This window comes from Pleurodeles waltl, chromosome 4_2 (assembly GCF_031143425.1).
Source record: "Pleurodeles waltl isolate 20211129_DDA chromosome 4_2, aPleWal1.hap1.20221129, whole genome shotgun sequence".
Taxonomy (NCBI): domain Eukaryota; kingdom Metazoa; phylum Chordata; class Amphibia; order Caudata; family Salamandridae; genus Pleurodeles; species Pleurodeles waltl.
In genome coordinates this window covers 539,045,744-539,069,715 of record NC_090443.1, presented here as the reverse complement: position 1 = coordinate 539,069,715, position 23,972 = coordinate 539,045,744, and positions in this window count along the sequence as shown.

Here is a 23,972-nt window from a genome sequence, read left to right as displayed (position 1 = left end):
GACATGCAACACATACTTTCAAACATCAAGGACAGCCAGGAAGCTTTGGACAGCTGTCAATGGGTTTAGTCAGTCCACCACAGGTAAGGAGGGCTGCCAACTAGGATTGACTCAAACATTGCGCAATCGCATCCACATTTATGTTTTTCATTGCAGACAATTGTCAACATCATTTGATCTCACTAATCCCTTTCCAAAAACAAGCACATAGACACAAGCAACTCGAAAAAGAGGGGGACAGGGATATTAATGGTCCAGTGTACGACCTTCCAAATATAACCTATGACACTCGTATAAAGTACACTGTTCCAATAATATGAAGAATGGAAACACAAGGACAACACAGATGAACTCTGTTGCCAGGAGCAAGAAAGCCCTCAACCACCCAATAGGATGTCAAGCTTCATCACTGGGCAAGCTCCTAGTCAGACCAGCACTGCAGTGTCTGACGGGCCCCCCTTAAAAAAGGGGGTCTCTTAACTGGAGATCTTTTACCAAATATAGTTATGCCGAGGATGAATACAAACTATGGACATAGTCAGGAGAGAAGAAAATTAGAGAAGAAAATTGGCTCTAAACCAAAATCATCATATTTAATAAATCAGAAATGGGCTTAAGCCAAGGTTAAAAGCAGTATGGAGAGTGCTGGTGGAGATATGTGCACTCTCACTTTTTGTGAATCGAGGGCAATGGACATTATCCTATCTCCTCTAATCGACATGTTTTGTGTCTTAGGGGTCACAAAGGATCCAATGATGCTTCATCAGGACCAAAAACATAAACCCAACTTCTCCTTAGGATACTACATAGACCCTAATGGGACTCAAGTTAACAAATATACTCCAGTCACTTACTCACACCAACCGCACGTCTGGTCAGTCTATTCGAATGGTCGCCCGTCCCAAATTATGATAACGGCTCCATTGGAGTGCACGAGCCCACAAACAGGTACGCAGTATCGCGTTTTTCCTGTCAATAATCGGGAACCTACCCGGGGGCCACGTTCCTGCAACAAAGATTGCACATCATATTACATCATATTGTTGGAACAGTGTACTTTATACTAGTGTCATAGATGCAAGCATCCATCTGGGCTTGAGCTGCATGCATACCTATGACATTGTACACAAGTGACACATAAACGTAGCACGACATGTAGAGCTAGATACTGCTAGGAAGTCAAACATACAGTCCTACATGTACATTAGTCAAGTCTGCGGTTAATACTTCGGCATCACTGGTCTATGTGAATCAGGGTATGACTTGCTGACTAAATCATGAAAATGACCACCTCCAAATTTATCATTGGCATAAATGTAGCAACAAATATCACCCTGTTCACCTGCCCATGCCTATAGCGCAGCACTAGAATCCCAAAATATGACCCTCCGCCACTGATTGTCCAACTCAAACATGGAACAAAATGTCAAACTCCTGTCAAGTCACATATTAGATCATGTGCCAGCACACCATACCTTGCAATGTGTCCAACACACAGGAGTCAATCACACAACAGCTGCAAACACAACACAGAACTAACATATCAACACTTACTGGATATGTCTGGGTCCACAAATCGAGCCACTTCTCCAGCTGTGTAGGGGGCTGGTCCACCTGTAAAACATGGAAGAGTGAAATGTGCTCAATGTCTTCTCACTGTACAAAACTTGGAACAACAAATCACTGTGTGTGACATTTTATATGATAGAGCAGCACCTCGGGCATGTAGACACCCCAACAGACATACTACTGCAAAACATGTATTGACCTTGTCACTCCAGTGAGTGATAGACACACATATACACACATGCACTGGCCCTAACAATCATGTGGTACCAAACATGATTACTGAATTTTGTGCAGAGTTATTTCTAGAGGGTACTCAATTTCTTCATTTGTTGTTATGAGAGACATGCAAAGCCACATTCCTGGTGCACTGCAATACCAGGCACTCAGGTATTGTGGCTTGTGCATCAAGGGACAATGAGTTACTGTGTGATGCTCATGCGGGTTGAGTTAAGTTCAGGAATTATTGTGCTTTCTATAGTCCATTATATGTGTGCCTGTGTTGTGTGTAGGTTACATATGCCACATTGGCAGTGTACCCGGAGCCGTATATGACCCCTATGACACCATGATGGCAGGGATCCTGTGTGTTACTTGATGACAATGTTACGCTAAACATGGATTGGCCATTTATCTAAATCAAAACAACAAAGAAACATGTGCTGACAGTGTCTAATTTGATCATCCGGGACAGAATGCATGGGCGCAGGTGTAGTCATTGCACCTGAAATGTGTTACTCAGGACCCAGTGTACCTATATCAGGTATTGTAGATCACAGTTACCCACATTCATTATCTTACATTTGCCAAGTTGGGTGATCAGTGGTTATCCAACGAACTGACACTGTCCCCTAATTGAAAAATGGTGTAACAAATGTCCTGATGTGTCAATCTTGATGAGGTAGGTCTCAATTTGTATGCACCTTGGAAATTACAGCAGTGACATGAATGCTGGTCTGCTGATCTTAGCATACACCCATGTCTGTGATAGCCTTCATAATGAGAAGTTAACAATTGTACATATGCTGCACTAGATCAGCAGGGATGTACCAAACGTAACCTAGCAAACTACTTCGTCACTTTAAATGTATGATGGAAGCAGTCAGGGGTCCCTTGCACAACATCATGCAAATAAATAATTTGTGACCATGTATTCACAAAGTTCAGGGATCCTATGATGACCCATTAACTTATGAGCATTGCTTGGCTATAAAGTGACACAGATTGCAAATGCATCAGCTCTGTACCAGAAATTGTGCCCAAGGAAAAATAAAACACACAGGAATAATGAACATAGGGCCAGATCTTTATTTTTATTTTTTATGTGTAGCATTTGCTTCATGTTTTTACGCTACAGCTATGGAAAGAAGCACCAAACAGGTAGATATTATCAAATGTGCCTTACTTTGGCATCCATAATTAATTTAAATGCTGCACAAACCAAGTCAAAATATCAGCCTAAGATATTACCAGAGGTTAGGAAGATCTTTGTACGTATGGCATGAATACTGTTCAGACATGTATTCAAAATAACTGGGGACTACATTAATTCCTTGCATTAGCATGTGAAATACATCTCATTCCGGGTACACTCATAGGTCATGAATAATACATTTGTTTGTGCCGCATTACCATCATCTATTGACGTCAAAGCAGCACTAATTTACAAGATCAAGTTGTCTTTTGTAAGTTTGTGCAGCTTTTGCGTCAACAAATGACGGTAATGCGTAACAAATATTGTATAAATCAGGCCACTGTATAATCAACTTGCATTCCACATGTCCACAAACATTGCATGCAGCATGTCACCAAATCTGCTACTGTCACTACAGAGCATTTTACTATACACATTAGTCTGATTTGTATTCACTAACAGGACCACCAATCGCCACACCCAGGTGGTCCAGCAGGTCTTGCTCTCTGGCCACAAGGTCAGCCCAGCGATGTTTGAGTTGGTGGTCATTGCGCCGGCTGTTGAACACTCTCTTTAGGTGGAACAGCACCTTGGACCACTTGAGCCTCCTCGCCTCGGTGTGATACCCCTGTATCACCCTGCCACCAGCCTCTAACATCAGGGAGAGGAAGTGGCACACCAGCCAAATGAAAGCCCCCAGCTCCTCCTCCTCACCCATTCTCCCCAGATGTGGGCTTCCCAACATCACAAAAATAATAGGAATAGGAAAGGGAAAAGAGGGAAATACAGGGAAAGGAGGTATGAAAATGAAACTTAAAGAACGCACAAACAGCCTAACAATACCACAACTAACAATACCCATCACACACTCCCAACAAGTACAAATACAAAATTAGACACAAAAGTGACAAAGACACACTTACACTGATTTACAGAGACAATTACATACACAACAGATGACAATTGAAATGGCACACAGGAGACAAAAGCACAATTTTGACAGACACAACTCTCTACACAGCCACACAGTCTAGAAGAATCACAGACTGAAAAGTGGATGTATAATGGCTGTGGGCGTCATTTTCTAATGCATATGTGGCATATTTTGACGCATCTGCATTTTGTTTACGCTTTTGCGTCAAAATATCTTTCTTTAACTGTGTTTGTGTAATTTTTCATATTTTTAACATACATGAAGGCTATAACTACACAAAGATAGGCTGTTAGGGCCTGCTGTGTGTGTTCTAGTGTTTAGGCACATGTGGCAGACCACACTACTGCGGATCATCATACTCATGTTGTTGTGCCGGATTAGCACTCTTAACTGACGCAACAGGAACCCAAACATTTGGAATTAAAATTGGTATTCCCTAGTTTCAGAAGGTGGTTCATCAATAGAGGATAGCAAGGCTACGCAACTTAAATAATTCAATCATGGCCTGTGTGTTTAGGTCTGTGAATTGCCTTTTTCAATTGTTGTTGGGCCTCTGTGTGAACGTCACAATACGTGTTTTGCATAATGTGCTTGTATGCATGTGTTGTTATTGTGGATAACCATCAGATGCCATTCATTGAGGTACATCAGTCATGATATGTGTTTATCATATATGTTGCGTCTTATGCTGTGTGAACTTCCCTGACTTTGGGGGCAAAACATCTCCCATGACAAACTATACACAGGATAGATAGAGGACGGTTGATAATGGCAATGTTACAATTGTAAGCCATCACATGTAATGGAGTGTTGGATACCACTTCATGGTCACTTGTGTGTATACTACCCATGAGTCCATGATTTGAACATGGTAAATAGGTGCAGTGTTTGTGACACAGAGTCCCAAATCCACTCCAAAAAAGTTATGGTACACCACAGTTTGAGTAATGTAAATTACCTTTGTTTCTCCGGTGGCTGTGGAGGACCAGCAGACCATGCTGCAAGTGTTCTCATATTTACAGTGGTTCAGTGCACTAAGGTGTCCAGTTCAAGTGTGTGGCCATGTGTACCCTGTGTTAGTATTGGCTTCCATGTTGTCAAAGTTATGTGCAGGTCTAGTCATGAGTCTGTGGAGCCATTCCCTGAATAAACGGAGTATCCTTCAAAGCAGATTTGAACTAAAGCCAAAGAACAACTAAGGACACACATGAGGATAGTCCAGCTATGGCACTGCAGAACTCTAATAAGGCTGACGACAGGGCAACCTTGGTGTGCTTAAAAACTTTATGGATCAGTAATAGAAAACAGGCAGCTTTAATCACAACATTTGTACACAGGGTGGCCTCAAAAATTCCCACTGCAACAGGGAACATCAGTGCCTCTGTGCTGATTAATCTCACAGGTAGTCACCACGCAAGCACTGTCAACAGGTGGCGGCAGATGTGAATCTGTGTGTGGACCGTCAGGGCACAAACATGTTTTGTCCTTACATACACATTGACAACCCTTGTTTGTTGTGCTGGAGGCACTGTACCGAATCCATGCATACAGCCATAGCACACTGTCACTGTTTGGCACTAATGAATACATGCAAACCCAGACAAGGGATGGGGGCTGGATTAGGCAATTTGAATACATGTCCTAGAACAGAATACGATAAGGAAACTGATTAAACCATACTATATAATTAAGGATTCATTGTAGACCTACCAGACACAATACCCCAGGAGGAAAGAGAGGGCATGGAAAGCAACTATGAGACAAATGTAGCCACATGGAACCTCTATGGTTAACGCAAAGACAGGAACCAGTCAGGCTAACAGGATGCAGGCTCTGTCAGGAACTAACATGAACATGGCAAATACACAGTGAGCAGGCTCTGACTGGGAAAAGCTGGAACAACACTGGTGGAACTAAAAACTGTTTTTGTGCTATGGTCTGCAATGTTACACAATCCCCCAAGGGCTCTGTTACACAAGTAATTTGCACACCTATGCACAACAAGGAGATTCAGAAAATGGCAGCTTCTAAGCAGTTCCAGGCAGCAGCAATGGCAGGGCAGGTTCAATTTGGCTGGTCTGCATGGAAGTGCTCACAGGTGTGCGCAGCTTCAGTCCCTCACAAGTCCTAGAGTTGAGAATCAACTTCAAAGGACCAACTGGACCTTTCACATGGGAAGCAATGGACAGCTGATTACAACTCCTACCGACTACCAGGCAGTGCATTATTGGACCTGAAGTCCATGCAGACTGATGAACTATGCCCATGGCATTCCATACTGAAGAGGGAAGCACACAGGAGTCAGAATGGGAGTCTGGGTGTGTGTAGATGAAGATTCTCAGGGTACAGATACTCCATTTACAGGGCCCCCTAGAGAAGGGTGGCCAGAGACTGAAAACATGTCAGTGGCAGGACTTATTTCCTGGGACGGACCGCACAGGGCATGTCTTGTGAGCAATGCTTGTCATATTTGGGGCACTCGTGCTATCCATTTTCTGCTTAGATAGACTCCTTGCCACACATGCTCCTCGCAAAGATAGCTGATGTCACACTTACTGCTGTCAAGGGTCTGGTCATACATTCCTGTTAGCAATGTAATAGCACATCCAGTGCCTCATGTATGAGAAACTTTGTTTCTATATGATTGATGGTGTCTTAGTTGTGTGTCATGTGCTGCAATGGACCATGTTGGCAACATGGATGTGTCACATAGCTGTGGTCCTCTGGTATTGCCCTTCACATGTGAAATAGACAGGATATATGTCATTTACACTGTGTGTGATGTTGGCTGTACATTCATACCTATCAAATGTGATGTGGTTTTTTCAGTATCCTAATCAGTATTTCTGCAATGCTCCATGAGGCTAAACTTTGATTATGATTCCTAGGGATCATGTAATGCATAGAAATTACCCAGTGCATGATTGAGTGATGAAGGTAGGTGTTTAATGACATATGATATCCAAGTGGTGATGGTGTCTATAGTTAGAAGACGTTTTGTACAATGTGTTGTCTCCGACGCAATCCTGCTGCAGTGTTTGGATGGTCCCCCTCATTTTCACAAACAGCATCCTCCTCTTCAGGCATTTGTGGGTCTGGTTCATAGAGGGGAATGTTCCTCCTTACACAAATGTTTTGCAGGATGGCACAGGTCAAAATGATCTTGCAGACCATTTTAGGTGAATATAGGAGGCTGCCTCCGGTGATGTCAAAGCACCAGAATCTGGACTTCAGGATACCAAAAGTCCTCTCTACTATGGTGCCTGTCCTCCGATGTGCCTCATTATAGGCACGCTCTGATGCTGTGCTTGGGCTGGCAAATGGGGTCATGATCCATGGCTGGATCCCGTAACCCTGATCAGCTGAAAGAGAAAATGAGTGTAAATATTTGGATGTTGCTTGCACCTTGATTATCACTTTGTATGGCAGTTGTTATGTTGTGTCGTCTGTGACTCATCTGTGTTTGTGTTCTTGTGTCAGATCCTAGACTTCTAGGATATTCTTTCTGCATTGGGCTGTTTAATTATCAAAACTGGTGTTTGGCTGATTGACCTGATATCAGCGGTATATTTGTAAACTTGCAGTTCATTGTGTATCTCCCATGCATTATGTCATGTGAAAGAAGTGTCCATGTGCCTTCACTGGAGGTGACATGATTCTACCACACACACAATAGATTCCACTGTGGTAGTAACAGGGTTGCACTATATGGCCTGAACATGCCATCCAATTAAACATGTATAATAGCATGTGATAAACAACAGTGTGGCCCTTTGATTTGGCTAGGTGGCAATGTACAACACATCTCCATAGGTTGGCAGCACTGAAGTGTTCACAATTGACAATGCACAAATATCCCAGGTGTGACAAGTTCTAGGGAAACCTATTTTTGTGCCCTCAATGAGTTGGCTCATGTGCAAACGTGTACCTACACTATTGAACCGGAATATCTTCTCCTGCCTTCAGTGTTGCCCTTGGGGTCCATGTTGGTGTGGTGGAAGCTGCTGCTGTTGGTCCTGTGCTCTGCGTCTTCGTCCATGCTGGAGGAATAGCACCTCATGTCTTCCTTTTTGAGTTCTGATGTTGCTTCTGTGGGTTTTCCTTAAGTACTGGTGTGCTTGCCCCATTTTAATGCCTGCCCTAACCCAGGCGTTAAATTTTGACGCAAATCGGGATGTGCACCATTTTCCGGCTCCGCCTCCCAGCTGTGCGGCATTTTTGCGTGGTTCAATAAATATGGTGCACGGGTGTTTAAGTAATTTTTTTCTACGGGAACGCCTACCTTGCATCCCATTAACGCAAGACGGTTTCACGCATCCAGAAAATGACGCACACTGGGATATTTTGATGTTAGATGGGTCTAGCGTCAAAGTATAAATATGGTGTTAGCTTTGACCCGAATTTGCGTAAAATAAATGACGCAAATCCGGCGCGAGCAGAGTATTAAAATGGGTCTTTGTTTTTTAAAAATGATACATATTTTGTACCTTTATAAGAGGATTGGCTCTTGAAATATTGCCTGCAAGGCAGAGATGTTTGGCATTTCTGTGAGACCGCTGTAGTGCCTCTGTGATCTGCTTGTGTTGTTCAGTTTTGCTACTAGAAGCCATCTTCTAAAGGTGAGCAAATGATTATGTAAAAGAAACCTTGCTCTTGCTTTTTTGAGTTTGCTATGAGCAAGCTGAAGGCGCAGTCACTGCTCACAAAATCCTAGGCCTCTCTCTTACTCTCTCTCTCTCTCTCTCTCTCTTTCTCTCTCTCCTTTGTGTTCTTATAGTTTCAAGTATGTATTATCAAGTCTGGAACAAAAGAAAAGAAGGCTCAGCAGTATTGGCACAGCAGTTTTTGGGAACACAAACATCTATTGCAGCAACTCCTGCTAGCGAGGTGGATTATTTTGCAAAATAAACAGATTACTCAAAGTGGATATTTGGCAATCTCTGTGCATTGAAAACGGTTTTCAGCTGCACCCCGAAATGGATTCTGTATGAGTTTCCAATGGATGTCGTTACAGGGTAGCTTTCCTTCTGTTCTACGTCTGAAGGGCAAAACGACTTAGCTGGCAGGCTGCTGGTCTGTAATTGTTCTTACTGCCTTTCGATTTTGCAACAAATTCCTTTTTAATGCCTGCTGCCAGCCTAAGATTAAACCAGTTCACAATGCCTTTTGAGCATGTCCTATGAAAGTCTTTCGGCTTCAAAAAAAGGAAATTTCATTATGCAGTTTTCTTATAGAGCAGAATTACAACTAGGGACTATATGGTGCTTCTGAAAGTTCCCCATTACTAATGTTTGAAAAAGAGAGACAGTAAAAATGTGTCATCTTTGAAATGCAAACCTTTAAAGATTTTTCTAGTAGACAATTTAAGAAAACAAAAACAGGTTTTACAGTCGTGCTGTAGCTTCTGGAGTAACAAACCGAACCAGTGTTAGGAAGATTAAGGCTGGCTATTGCAATCAAAGTCCATGTGCATATGCCATGTAATTTAAGTGTTAGGGATATCATTTTGGTCAGAAGCCACGTGGTAATTCCCTCTGACCAAGATCCAATTTCGCGTCCTGTGATTTCCTGTTAAGTTGTTGGTACAATGGACATTTCATGTAATTTTTGACGACAGCATTAGTATGCTATCAAGTAATTTTGGCAAGTATGGAAGACTAGAGAAAAGACCATATGTGCAATCACACACACTTTCCTGTAAATAATAACAACGCAGAAATGCATGGCTAATTCCTTAGCATCAATGAGTCACACAGCACACTAAATGAGGAAATAGCCCCCCCCCCATGTTTGTCGCTTGGAGAGATCAGCTGCAAAAACGTCTATGTTAGCCAAGAGCCTTTCATTTCTCACGAATCATTCCCGTAACAAGATTAGGGGGGCAGATTAAATGCATTCCACGGAGCAGCTGCGGCTTAAAAAGAGAACCTGACATGGTCTTTGATGACGCGGACTCTTGAAGGTGCATATGAGAATGGCACAGTTTGTGTGTAGCTGCTGCACGCGGAAGTGCTGAAGCATACTGGGCATGCTAAATGCTGATGGAGCACATGTGCATGCTAACACCCTCTGCTGCAGGACACACAATACATCCTTACTGTAAGCAAAAAAAGAGATATTGGAAGACAGGACAGAGAAAATCACAGAAATTGAAATTAATTCCAGCATTCCATTCAATATTCTTTATTTTTTGCACATATTGTGGAAACTAATACAGAAGGATGGAGTTTTGAACAGGATGAAATTTTACATTTTAAAGTTTGTGTACTTTGACTTGGCGGATACACACAATAGGAAAGAGTTTAACATGGAGGTCTGTTTTTCATTCTGGCCACAGTAAATGGCTGGTGGTCAGAGCGAGACTTTGTGTTCATAGCAGTATATACTTTAGATCTGTATAAAATATTTAGTTTTAGTCAAAGATCAAGTGGCCATATTTATATTCACGTTAAAGCCTTTACGCTTAGTTTTTTGATGCTTAAATGTTTTCACAGACAGAAAAAACTCATTTTAGATTGTGAACAACTTCACAAAGCCCTTAGACTTAACCTTTTGATTGTGAACAGACAATAAGCTGACAAATGACCATTTGTTCTTTTATGATTAGAGCCTGCTGATGGTGTGCATATTGTTACATGGTAACTCCCAGTTAATTCTAGCAGACCACATTTACAGGGCTTATTCCCACCTTTGATATTTCTTTAGTGTGCTCAATTTGTGCCCTGATTAATCTACAAATCCACCATATAGTTTCTAAGTCCACCTGCAATTGTGTACATATTTGTTGTTTTCATTATAATACTTAGTGGGTCATTCTGACTTCGGCGGGCGGCGGAGGCCGCCCGCCAAAGTTCCCCCGACAGAATACCGCAGAGCGGTCAAAAGACCGCCGTGGTAATTCTGAGTTTCCCGCTGGGCCGGCGGGCCACCGCCAGAAGGCCGCCCACCCGCCCAGCGGGAAACCCCCTTCCACGAGGATGCCGGCTCCGAATGGAGCCGGCGGAGTGGAAAGGGTGCGACGGGTGCAGTTGCACCCGTCGCGATTTTCAGTGTCTGCTATGCAGACACTGAAAATCTTTGTGGGGCCCTGTTAGGGGGCCCCTGCAGTGCACTGCAGGGTCCCCCAGGGGCCCCACGACACCCGTTCCTGCCAGCAAGGTTCTGGCGGTCAAAACCGCCAGAACCAGGCTGGCGGGAAGGGGGTCGGAATCCCCATGGCGGCGCTGCCTGCAGCGCCGCCATGGAGGATTCCTCAGGCCAGGGGAAAACCGGCGGGAAACCGCCGGTTTCCCTTTTCTGACCGCGGCTTTACCGCCGCGGTCAGAATTGGCCTGGATGCACCGCCAGCCTGTTGGCGGTGCATCCGCGGTCCCCGGCCCATAGAATGACCCCCTTAGTTCTGTGTCCATTAAAGAACTTTTCAATTTTAAAGAAAAAGCACTGGAGGAATATTGATTTGTGGAGTACTAATCCAGTGTAATTCTGTGTTCTGAGTTTGTAGGCCAGAGCATTTCACCGGGTCAGCCTAGTGCAGCTCTGCCTAGTTACTGTTAGAGATACATTTTATCGGGATGGGCTTTATGTTGCAAATTCTCTGTCAAATGCAGTAGGAAGGGGTTTTACATTGGAAACCCTTTTTCAAATACATCAGGACCAGGTTTTACATTGTGAACTCCATGACAAACACCAGAGGAAGGAGCTTTACATTTTAAATGTCATAACAAATAGACCTAGAAGTAGTTTTATATACAGAGCCAAACGGGCCACAATTCAGTTACCTTGTATGTGACACATATTGGGTTATGTCAATTATAGTGGGTTACTCCATTGGCATAAGTATGAAACATATTGGGCATGTGTTTGTGCATACTTTACTTTTTCACACACATTTTATTGGATTGCATGCAATATACTAGTTGAAATATAGTAACAATGATTTGAAGAATCAACATCTTGATGAATTTGCACATAAACTATTGGTGCACAAATCAATTACATTGGTTTACATGAGAAGGCATACAATTAATGGTGCGACTTTTTTAAACATAACATATAATTTATGTTCCCAATAAACCAGTTTATATCAACAGCATATCTCTATGGCTGTTTAGTACAATAGTATTTGCGTACAAAATACTGATGTATGTTTAACACAGTGGCATGCTGGCATTGGACTGTAGTCATACTATATTGGTTTGTCCTCATAATAAATTCTGTCAGGATAGGAGGCTCGGATTATGCTTTATGCTTTATTCACTTTATTACACAGCAGCCATATTAAAGATCCAAACAAACCTAATTTTCCAGAAACCACAGGGAAATTGGTAAAAACAAACAACATGCAACATGGTCCATCATCCAATCAGGTGTTAGGTTTCTCCATATAGTCCCTTGTCTCTATCCTCCAAATCCTCTTTCTTTGCTGCTCGAAGCCCAGATAAGTCAGTTTTTTCTCTTCTCTGGCCAAATGTTGGATTGTTAGCTTTATTCCCTGTTTGGGTATGAATGCCTGTGCATCATGTGCTTTGCGCTCCTACTTGACATTTATTATATTCCCTGGTATACAGAGTGCTGTGATGGCTTCCAGCCAGTAGATCGGGCTGTGGGAGCACCTTCTCTTTATGGTATGCAATGCACGCCTTTGGAATTCCTGTCAGGTTTTAGAATCACATGCCGCTTGCCTGTGCCTCTGCCTGTCCCAGGAGAGTGGCACCCTCGCTGCAGAGGTTCTGTACAGTCTGTGAAGCCTGCATTTATTTTAGACACCCTGTGAATTGCCCAGGGTAAGTTTGCCTGCCTTCACACGCCCCTCAGGGGTCTGTACCACTGCTGTCAAGGCATTATGCCTTGTGGGGACACACTCCCAGGAGGCAACTTCACCCAAATAATCCACATATTTTCCCAGGGATGGTGGTGTCCTTGGGGCTTAAACCGCTTTTTGATTGGGGCACTGCCCATTATTAACTCACTGGACCCACCAGCAACATAACTGCAGTCCTTAGCACTGCCCTTGAGGTTTATTCTGTGCTTGTCATAGCATGATCATTTGATTTAAGTGCCTGGAGGCAGTGTGCCCATGCATTGTTAAGAAGGTGGGCCCTGTTAACCATACTGCTGTGAGCATGTCAGAGTATGGAGACATACAGGGGGATGAGGATCCCTTAGCTCAGTTACCATGGGATGATGAGTTTTCTGAAGCGGTGGATGCATCAATTTATAGTGCGGTAGAGGAGGTGATGGCCCACATGGAGAAGCGATCAGTGCAGCAATTTGCACGTGAATGCAACAAGCAGGCCCAGATCGCGACTACTGCGGTCCCAGCCCCCACTTCCCCAGCCAGCCCGAAGATGACCAGCCAGTCCTGACCAAGCTCCCCTGAGAGGAGGTGGTGGATCACAATGTCTTTGTGCATCTCTGAGAGGCATTACTGGCCCAAAATCAGTCTCTCACTGTGCCCCCTGATGCAGCGTCCCTGCCAAAGGTGCCTACAAACCTGGTTTCACCTGACCCCACCAGGAATGATGCAGACGGTGACATGGATGAGAAGCCTGGCCTGTCCAGACCTTGTCACCCCTCCCCTTCAACCCTTGAAACTGAACCTTGTGCTGTGGATGATGGATCTGACATGTTTGATCCTGGATAGCTCTTCCACTCCTCCATCCTAGATCATCCAAATGGACCCCAACCATAAAGGTGGCCAACCGAGTGGTGAGTAGGATAAGAGCCCTGTTGGGGAAAGAAGCCCATAGCCACCTTAAGACAGAATGCCCACAGCCTTCTTTTGATGGTAAGATAGTTCTGACCCAGGAGCTTGAGCCCAGGATGGCAACATTTCTATAGAAAGTGCATAAAATGCCTGAAGAAGGATATTGACAGATCCTGGCAGGTGTACCAGGATAAGTTCTTGGATGCCCTTGGCCCCATGACCATGATCCTAGATATGGCAGAAGATGTCAAAACTTTGTGCTCACTCATTTCCCCGGAAGCGCTCTCTGATTGGGCACAGCGTGCAGTCACATTACTGGGCAATGCCAACTGCATGCTTTCCACCGAGCGGACACACTCTTTTCTGATTAAAATGAACACTAAGCTGGGTGACTTGGTGGACTCTGAAACAGGGTGGTGGCCCAACGTGGGCTGTGTGGTGAGCCTATTATTAAAGAGCTTGGAAAATTTGTGAACATTCACGTCTTTGGACAAAGCCCAATTATGTATGAAAAGGGTGTTCTAGTGGGTTTTCCATGGGGCTGGTCAAGGTAGGGGCTCCTTGACCAGTCAGCCCTCCTCCCAATATCCCTAAAAGCAAGGCTCCAGGCATGAGCAATTCCAGGATCAAGCCCGCTATGGCAAATTATACCTGACCTGTGGAAGATGCTCCAGAGGCTGAGGTTTCAGAGGGACCGGCATTGCCTCAAATTCTGGTTAGTGTATCTACTTCTTCCCTCTTAATAGTAGGGGGCAGGTTGGCAACATTTTTCATTTTAGGTAACACTCATGAGCAATGCATGGGTCCTGCAAACAGTACAAGGCTTCCACATAGAGTTCTACCATTTCCCATGTCAGGAGGTGCGTCCCAGATGCATCCACTTTTTCCAGCACATTTTGAGGGCTAGTGGACGTGGAGGTCACCTCGTTCCTGGAAAAAGGAGCAATTTGTCCTACCTCTCCTCATCCTTAAGGCTTCATAAGCAATATGTTCTTAGTAAAGCAGATGGGGGTCGGAGAGTGGTCGCTAAACCCATGTGAGTTCAACAACTGGCTGGTTTACCGCCTTTCAAGATGGAGGGGATTCATCTTCCTTGGGATGTCTTGCACCCAACAGACTGGATGGTCCAACTGGACTTGAAGAACGCATACCTGGCTATTCGGATTTTTACTCCTCACAGGAAGTTCCTACAAATCTTGTGGTGCCAGCAAACATTCCAATTCACAACTCTCCCTTTTGGCCTCTCCTCTGCACCTTGGTGCTTCACGTAGGTACTCACACTTGTTGTGAAGTGTCTCGAAGCACAGGGGATTGCCTTATTGTGTATCACGATGATATGCTCTTCTTAGTGCAGGACCCTAGACAGTTATCAGTGCATTTGCAGATGGATGTTGATCTCATGGAAAGCCTTGTTTTTGTGATAAACGTGAAGAAATCCCTTCTGGTGCCTGCACTGAGGGCAACCTTCCTGGGGTTTGTCATAGATTTCACCGAAGCCACCCTGACCTTTCCTTCTCAGAAGATAACCCAGATCCTGCATGAACTTTGCAGAACATTTTTCAGACAGAGAGTGTACTTAAGGCAGACCGCTCGGGCCCTAAAAAGATAAAAAGCTGTGCGTCTGCAGAGAGGCCTTGCTAATTCTCAGTCAGGCGTCCTGTCCGACAAAGCATGGGAGTTAATCCATTGGTAGCTTTCCCAAATGAAAGCATGTAATAAGAAAGCAATTTTTTGATCCGTCCCGGACCATGTCATTGAATTGGACACCAGCAGGTCAGGCTGGGGCAATGGGTAAGGAGAAATTTCCACAGGAGGCTAGTGGTGTCTGCAAAAGCAGGCTTTGCACATCAACCGTTTGGAGCTTTTATCAGTCTCCTTTGTGGTCTGGTGTTGGACAAGGGACAAGATCCAGCCTTGTGTCCTGCTAAAAATGGACAACATTTCAGCCATCCTATACATAAATCACCTGGGTGGCACCTGTTCAAAGGTTCTGTCCAATCTAGTGACAAATATTTGGCAGTTCTGCCTCGACCATCAGATTTTGGTGATGCCGCTTTACCTTCCCGGTCAGGAGAACCAAGTGGTGTACTGGCAGTCTGGGCACTTTTTGGATTCCAGCTTGTGAAAACTGTATTTGGAGGTTTTTGCCATTCTCCAGGATTGGTGGCATCTTTTCTCAATGGATCTTTTTGCCTCCAGGTTGGGCCATCAGTTGCCCTGATTCTTCAGTTGGAGACGGGATCCTCTGGCAGTTGCCAGTGAGGGAGAGACAGCTCCTGATTGCCACTAGGAAACCTCATAAGACAATTTCATCTCCCAGTATATGACATTGGGTGTGGTGGGTCATGCAGGAAGCTAGCATAGATTTTTGGTGCCCATTCTACTAGGATGACAATGGCTTCCACGGATTTCAGTCTAGGCGCACAACTAGAGGACATTATGAATGTGGCTGACTGGTCCTCAGACTCTACCTTTAAAAGGTTTTTTCTTAAGCAAGTTTTGGATATGGCTCACTTGGTGGTAAGAAAGCTTTGAGGTAGCATAAACCAAGCCCCCAGTCATGACATAGAATGAAACATTTCCTAGCTAATGTAACAGAAAGTTTTGGTTCTATTAAGGGCAAAGAGGTAAGGACTATCTCACCCACGGATTACCGATCTGGGAGAGCCTCCCTGTAACTAGTAAGTAATGAGTCTCTGCTCTTCTGATCTTGATTGTTGCTAATTGCTATGTCATGAGATATGTTCTTGTGCATGTTTTGATTACTAGGTGGGTTACTGGGGGTCCAGATTCTCGTGGTCATTTAAATTATTTTGTTCCAGGCATGGATGCTGGGAAACAATATGTATAGACAAAGTCATTGGCGTGACTCACATGGTGAGAGAGGATTTGGAGGATAAAGACAAGGGACTATATGGAGAACCCTGACACCTGATTGGATGATGAACTCTGGTGGACTATGTTGTCTGTTATTTGTTTTTACCAATTTCCCTGTGGTTTCTCTGAAATGTGGTTTGTTGGGTTCTTCAGTATGGCTGCTGTGTTATAAAGTGAAGAAAGCTTAAAGCATAATCCTCGCCTCCATGTTTTTTATAGAATTGAAACTTTCTGTTACTTTAGCTAGGACATTTTTCATTGGTTCACATGCATGATATTGTGGCTTGATTTCATAACCTCCATCTATATATGCAGAACACACTTGTCGAGACTTGTAATGTGTTGGTTGAGGGATGAAGTATATTGGTTAAACCACATAATTTAATGTTTGCATGGAAAGCAAACTGATTTGCATACCTGTTATACTGCAGGTAATCCTGTTTGGCAGAAGTAATACATTAGTGCAAATATTTAATGTACTGGTTCAAATATAACATATAGGGCCTGATTCTAACTTTGGAGGACGGTGTTAAACCGTCCCAAAAGTGGCGGATATACCACCTACCGTATTACGAGTCCATTATATCCTATGGAACTCGTAATACGGTAGGTGGTATATCCGCCACTTTTGGGACGGTTTAACACCGTCCTCCAAAGTTAGAATCAGGCCCATAATGTCTCAGTCGTGTAAGATGCTGGTTTGTGCGCATAATATATTGGAGGAAAATTGCTACCTACTAGTTTGAAAGTATCATACACTAGTTTGCATTTATTATGTACTGTAAGACATTCATAATGCAGATATTTAGATATTTCCTCACTTTTATAAAGTATTGTTTTGTATGTGTAATATTGTGAGGAAGTGGGTATATTATGTGATGTGCTTGTGCGACCTCACTGTGCAATGCACTTAACAACCCCTTTAGGACCAGTAGGTTTTGCATGTGAAACCATTAGCTAAATCCTGGGGAGATGTGAGTCTGAGCAGTCAGACTTACATAAAGAAACAAGTGAAAAACATTTAAACAGCACCAACACAATTGAAGACGAAATGCATGAGACACTCAAAATCTGAAATTAATTTACAAACTGTGTTTTATGTATATTTCCACTCCCATGAAACTGATCCACTGGAGACTTTGGGAAATACAGATTTTGCGTGGTGTAGAAAATATGCACTTTCTACTTCTAACCAAAAACAAGCATTGGCAAATTCAATGAATTTGACACTTTGAAACTTTTTGAGGAAAAACGTAATTAAGTATCAATGCAGTTTCTTCCAGTTGTTTTAGGTGACCAACTTTGGCAGGGAGCCGGTCAAGAGGACCAGCTAGGTCCCTAGAAAAAATTACCTCAGAGGGAGAAGCAATCTTCAGTCAGTTCCAGGCTGTTTTATCCACTTGCTCTAGGTTTATGTGAACGTGGTCCTGATGCAAGGGATATAGGATGCTGAAGTTGCTGAAGGATGCTGTGGATGAGATCGGGTCAACAAGGGCATTTCTGGCACTTCTGCATGGTCCACAAACTTGGTGAAGCAGTTCTAGCTACAGTGTTGATGTCTCTTGAAGCTCTCTTGGTCTTGACAGAAGTTTAGTTGCCACTGGGCTACCAGTCACCCAGTATCGTGTTTACAGAATAATACTTCCTTGGGTGGTATCATGCCTTCTGGGAAAGCAAGCTACACTCTGACAGCTCTCCTGGATTCAACAGACTGAGGTGCAATTTTGAATGTCTAGTCCTTGTCTCTGGTGTTGCAGGTCGGAGTTTGGCGGTGATATGAAGATCTAGCCTACCACCTTGCCCCAGTAGGCTTCTTCAGCTGTTGTGTCCCTGTGCTGCAAACAGGAGGTCGGTGATCTGAACCCTGGAGTCTCTTGCTTTGGCTGGGCTCTGGAGAGAAGTTTTCCATGAGCAGGACACAGCAGGCACAGTCTCTTCTCCTTTGCTAGCTCGTGGGTGCAGCAGGTACAGTCCATGCCAGTGCAGCCTCTCTTTGCCATGTCCTTGGTGCAGCAGGGCACTGCTTCTTCTGCCCTCCTCCCCAGTCCAGCAAGATCTGAGAACTGGGTGCCAAGAGTGCCCTTATTATGGCCAGAAAATGCCCTCAGGGTAGGATGCATTAGGTAGCCAATGAGCTACCAGGGTCTGTCTCCCCTGATGGCCACTTATGAGAAATATGACATCTAGCTATCCAAGGGTGCACCATTCTGCCCACTTCCAACATGGCAGAATCCCTCTCGTGGTGTCCAGGGCTCCCTAGCCCAATCCAGAAGTGTTGCTACAATGAGGGCTACATGCCCCTAGAAAATCAGCTGGACAACTGGTGTCCTCTCTTGTTCCCGAATGCCAACCTGTCAACCTGAACAATAGAGCAGACCCTCCACCAAGTGTTTACCATTTTTCCTTCAAAGAAGACTTCCCCTTTGAAGCTTGCCTTTTGGGCTAAGACCACTGTGGCTTCCTGATAGAGAGAAACAGCCTCTCCCTTCCACGCAGGGTACTATTGTCTTCTTTTGTGGGAGCCCTTTGCATGTCGCCCCAGGATGGCAGAAATCTGGCTCAGGGACAGACTTTGTGGCCAACCGTGGACAGGCACAGAGGATTTAGGCCACCAAAGTGGCAACTATGTAAAAGTTGAACACTGCAACAAGTTACATTAATTTTGACTTGGGCATCAAGTCGGGCTTGATGCTACTAGCTGTTTGACATATTAGAGTATCAACTTTAGTAGACAAGTCAGAAGATAGCAGAGCTGATGTGGCAGCCAGCAACTCTGCACTAACTGATGAGGCTACTAACCTTTTCCACAGTAAAAATTACAGTTGCTGGTTTTCACTGTTGCAACATGTAAAAACACATGCTCCACTTCTTAGCATACAACAGTAAAGGGCTTGCTAGGCCTACCTTAACAGTGACTTACATATAACAAACAAGCATTTGCAATGCAATGGGTCTCGCATTTGCTTGAGTTAAAGATATTAGCATTGTAACTCCCTACCTGGACTTTTCTTGCCAAATAATTTGCAAATGAAAAGTAAAACTGTTAACATAAGCAAGTCAATTCAAAGTGCCACAGTTGCCATGAGCATGACCGTGAAGGAGACACACAAAAGGAAAAAGAAGGTAGCTTGCAGTCAAACATATCAGCAGTCGTGCAATTATCCACGTAACAGGGTTGATGGCCAAGGTGGTAACAAAACTGCCCCAAGGAGGGACAAACGTAAAACATTTGTCAATGATAACAAAGGTTTTATGAAAGACAAGCCCATGAATGATTGACAGTGATGGTCGTGCAGTGGGGGTGGTTAAAAGCCTACAGATAGATTACAACACGTTGGAGCACTTGCACACTCAACCTAAAAAGGAGGACTTGTCTCTGCCAGTACTATAAATTCCAAAGTCAACTTAGCAGCTTCAAACTGCCTTCCAGCCTGCAGTGGCAGAGTAGGAGCTATGTTTTAACTTTGTAAAACCCATGGTGCCATAACCAGTGCTGCAGTTCCTGGGGTGACTCTTCAACTTACAGGCCCTGGGTACCCTGGGCACCATATACTGAATTCGCCCTCTCCTGCTGCATAATTCCAATGGCTCTGCGTATAAGCCAATCAACTATACACATTTTATGGTCAGGGCACAGGCACAGAAGACTGGTTAGCAGGCCTCTGTGTGCTCTCAGATTTGAAAAACCACCAGTCCAAAACTTTGGATGTGACCACACAAAAAGTCATGCCCTTACAAATACATTGGTTGCAATGGATAGCCTATTGGTTTGAAACTTTTGATGCTGGCTTGCATGCATGATGTACTGGTTCAAGTGCATATCCTGGTGGGTTTTGCATGAATACCACACTAATTTACATTCATGTTGTACTTTATGTATACTGTGCTGTCAACAATTTTAATTGCATGATTCATAATAATACATTGCTTTGTTCTTGTAATGTACCAGTTTGTATGTGTAATACATAGTTTAATTGTACAACACATTAGTTTGAAAGCATTACATGTAGATTTGCATGCACAATACACTGGTTCTTATGAATAACCTTCCGGTTTGCATATAAATAAACCCAGAGCACCACAAAGTCAGTTGATGGTCTGCTTCAAAAAGCAGGTTCAATTTACTGATAAAACAAAAACTGATCCAATTAATGAATTGTGTTTCCAACATCGGAAAACAGCCATTGTATTTCCAAGAATAGCAGACATCTGACACGTGTTTCATCTAAGACACCGTTGTAAAGGCTGTAAGTACAATAAGTACAAGAAATCAGTGAGTATTCCAATACACAAAGCACATAAGTGCGACCCTTATCTAAACATGCATAGATGGTAGTTCTGTTCAGAAGCATGGTGCAACCCTTATTCAAATAGCCTATATTAACCACTATTGAATGAAAATGTGGAGCAGACAGCACCACTTTATAAACTTATAAAGACAAGTAAGGTAGTGTGATACATTTCATCAAACTAAAAGTGATAGTTATTCCGCCCCTTAAGTGACGTAACTTCCATGGATGGGACTTCCAGGCCCTTGGGGCCCACCCATGATGTGACATCATGTTCTGGTCACATGACTGTGTGGGTCATGTGACCTGTGGTGTGGTCACATGGGGTGTGACATCACCTTAGTCAGGTGACCAATCACATGACGATGGTGATGTCACAAGTGAACCCTGACCCAGAAGAGCATGTGACCCCGGTTGTGTCATCCCCTTAGTCAGCTGACCAGTCACTTGGTCCCAAGGGGCATGTAGCAACCGCAGGGTGTAATGCAACCCTTGTAATGTACAACACCATAGGGATATATCTTGTGTGGTTTTATAGCATCCCCCACATATGAGCAAGTGGGGGATAATTTTGGTGTAGGCAGAAATCCGCCTTTGAGGCCTACAGCAACATACAATATTGCTTACAGGGTACACCTCAGCCATCTTCATTACAACCCTCTTGAGCAGGGGTGCAACAAGTCCCGGGCATTTTTTACTCACGGTACACCCTGCTATTGTGCTGGGTATAAATAGGTGATTTTCTTTCAAGCAAGAACAAGGTGTTGTCTGATAGTGGTGTAATACATGCACGCATGGGTACCAAAACTTGCTTGGGTCTAGGTGACAGATGAGAGGCAGACAGACAGAGAGAAAGAGAGAGACACCTTGGGGGGGTTTGTTTAGGTTGATTCAAGGGCCCTTGACTGCGTGGGCTGTTAGATTGGCTGTTGTTATTGTCTATTTAGATGTTGCAATGCCTTCTGTTTAAAGATTAGTTTGTTGCTACAATTATTTTTTTTGCAAGTTCTACAGGATAGGGATTCTGTGCAGAGCACAATGTGCAAAATGTGATGAATAAAATGTACCAGGAATACAGTTTTGGCATGCTCTAAATTGCACGTGTAATGCAATGCTTAGTATTTTGAAATGCTGGTTTCGACAGGACAGCTTTGAAGTGCTCAGTTTTAAACAACAAAGTATCTTTCACCGTTTGAGATTCAGACGGTGTTTATAAAAGGCTGAGCTAATAGGATTAGTCCACTCACTGAGGCGTGAGGGGAGAAAGCAGTCAGACAGAAGCAGGTTTGAGGGGAGCTGCTGGGGCATACCTCAGCTAATGTATGCAGTTTGTGTTTAAACAATGTAAAATCAATATGTTGAGTATTCATGATTTATCTATTTCATGGTGGATCCCTGTAGGGGCCTACGCTATCAGCATTACATTATTAAGTTTCTGATATGTCACTTTTTAGGGTCGAACCTGCATCGCATGCGCTTGCGCATGCATATCGCTTGCAAGACGCTGAAGTAGTTAGAAAAGGGGTCAGAGCCCCGTCCATGTCACGTTAGTGTCTTTCATCTAGTGCAGCGACCAAGTACTGAAAACATACGAGGCTCGCTGTTTTCCGTCCAGTTTGTGGACTACTTTTTATCTTTTTCAGCAGCGCGATCGCGCTAGTTTTTTTCCCATTTAATGAGGCAAGAAAAGTCTGGTTAGGAGTTTACAACTGCTAATAGCTCTAACTCGGAGAAATGCGAAACCTGTTGTATTGCAAATGCTTGTTTGTATTATTATGTATGTAGATGTTAGGCATTAACATTGAAGCGGGTGATTTTATCTCTATTTTAAATTAATGTGTGATAAAATGTTTTGTTCATGCAACATTCTCAAAGAATGAAATTAATCCACATGTCTAGGAGAATTGATATCTAAATACAGGTGTGTGTGTGTGTGTGTGTGTAGACGTGTGGGCATATACGCAGGCTGGAACTTAAAAGTCATTCACGAAGTGCCCCATCTGCGTGCAGCTAGATTGACTATTTCGATGATACAAGGCACTCTGTTTAGAGATCACTTTGTTTCTAAATTCTTGCAATAATGCTCTGGTGTGATTTAAACGTGTTCTAGGGGAGATTGATTAAATGCAGTTTTCAAGCAGATTAGTGTAATGTAAACCATGTTTCAAAAGACTTTGTGGTCTTGAAAGAACTCTAAACCCAGGAGCTTGTTAGTGAGATTTGTGCATGCTGTAGCTGATGTCAGTGCTACAGTGGGGTGACAATTTTTGTTAAACAAGGCAAACTGAATATGCAGTGGAATTCCGATATGGTTTTGTATGGAGTGATGTGCTGTTAAACATGGCAATTTGAATATGTTATGTAATCCTGATATTGTTTTGTATGCAGTGAAAGTTTTATAGGATGAGTATTATAGGGGTCTAACATGGCAGGGGCTGAGAGCTTGAGCTAACAGTTCTAGGTTACAATTCTAAAGGGGCCTTACAAACCTTTATCCTTCCCACCACAACAGGCTTCTGGTGTGACACCTTTTGAAAGGGTAGCTTAAGAAAAGAAAAAAACAGCATTGTAGGTGTAGATTATTACTGTTTCATCTTTTAATCTTGTAATCCGTTTTTTTGGCATTTTGGTGCAGGCTCTACAACCCTCAGAGTGGGACATTGACTACTTACCTACACAAAAAGTACAGATGTATGTTTAGGGCTGCATAGCTCTGATTACATAGTAAGCCTTATTAGCGTGCCAACGTGCATGCCCTGCTATGTGTCTACCACTTGCCTGCTAACTTTCAAGCCTTATGCTTGTACCTGCCAGCACACCTCCCCCCTTTATGTCTAGCTCTCACATGCTGTCTTTCAACCCTTCTGCACCGTGCATTACGGAGACATTGTTATCCCTCACCCATCTGTACCACTTGATTAACAGAATGTGTGTATGCAGCATGTTCTAAAGTAAAAATGAACACGTACATAGGTCTACAAAGATGAAAGCTTATCACAGATTTTAAAAGCGCTCTATCGTTCCTGCATGTTTTTTAAGGCAGTGGTCCACACTTTGGTGCATGGGTTGAGGAGCTAATCCCAACCTTAACCTTAAAGAAAGAGGACCTTGCGTTTTACAGTTTAACCAGTGTTCAGTGTAACCTTCTGCATACAGGTAAACAACACAGGTATTTTAACCTAAAAC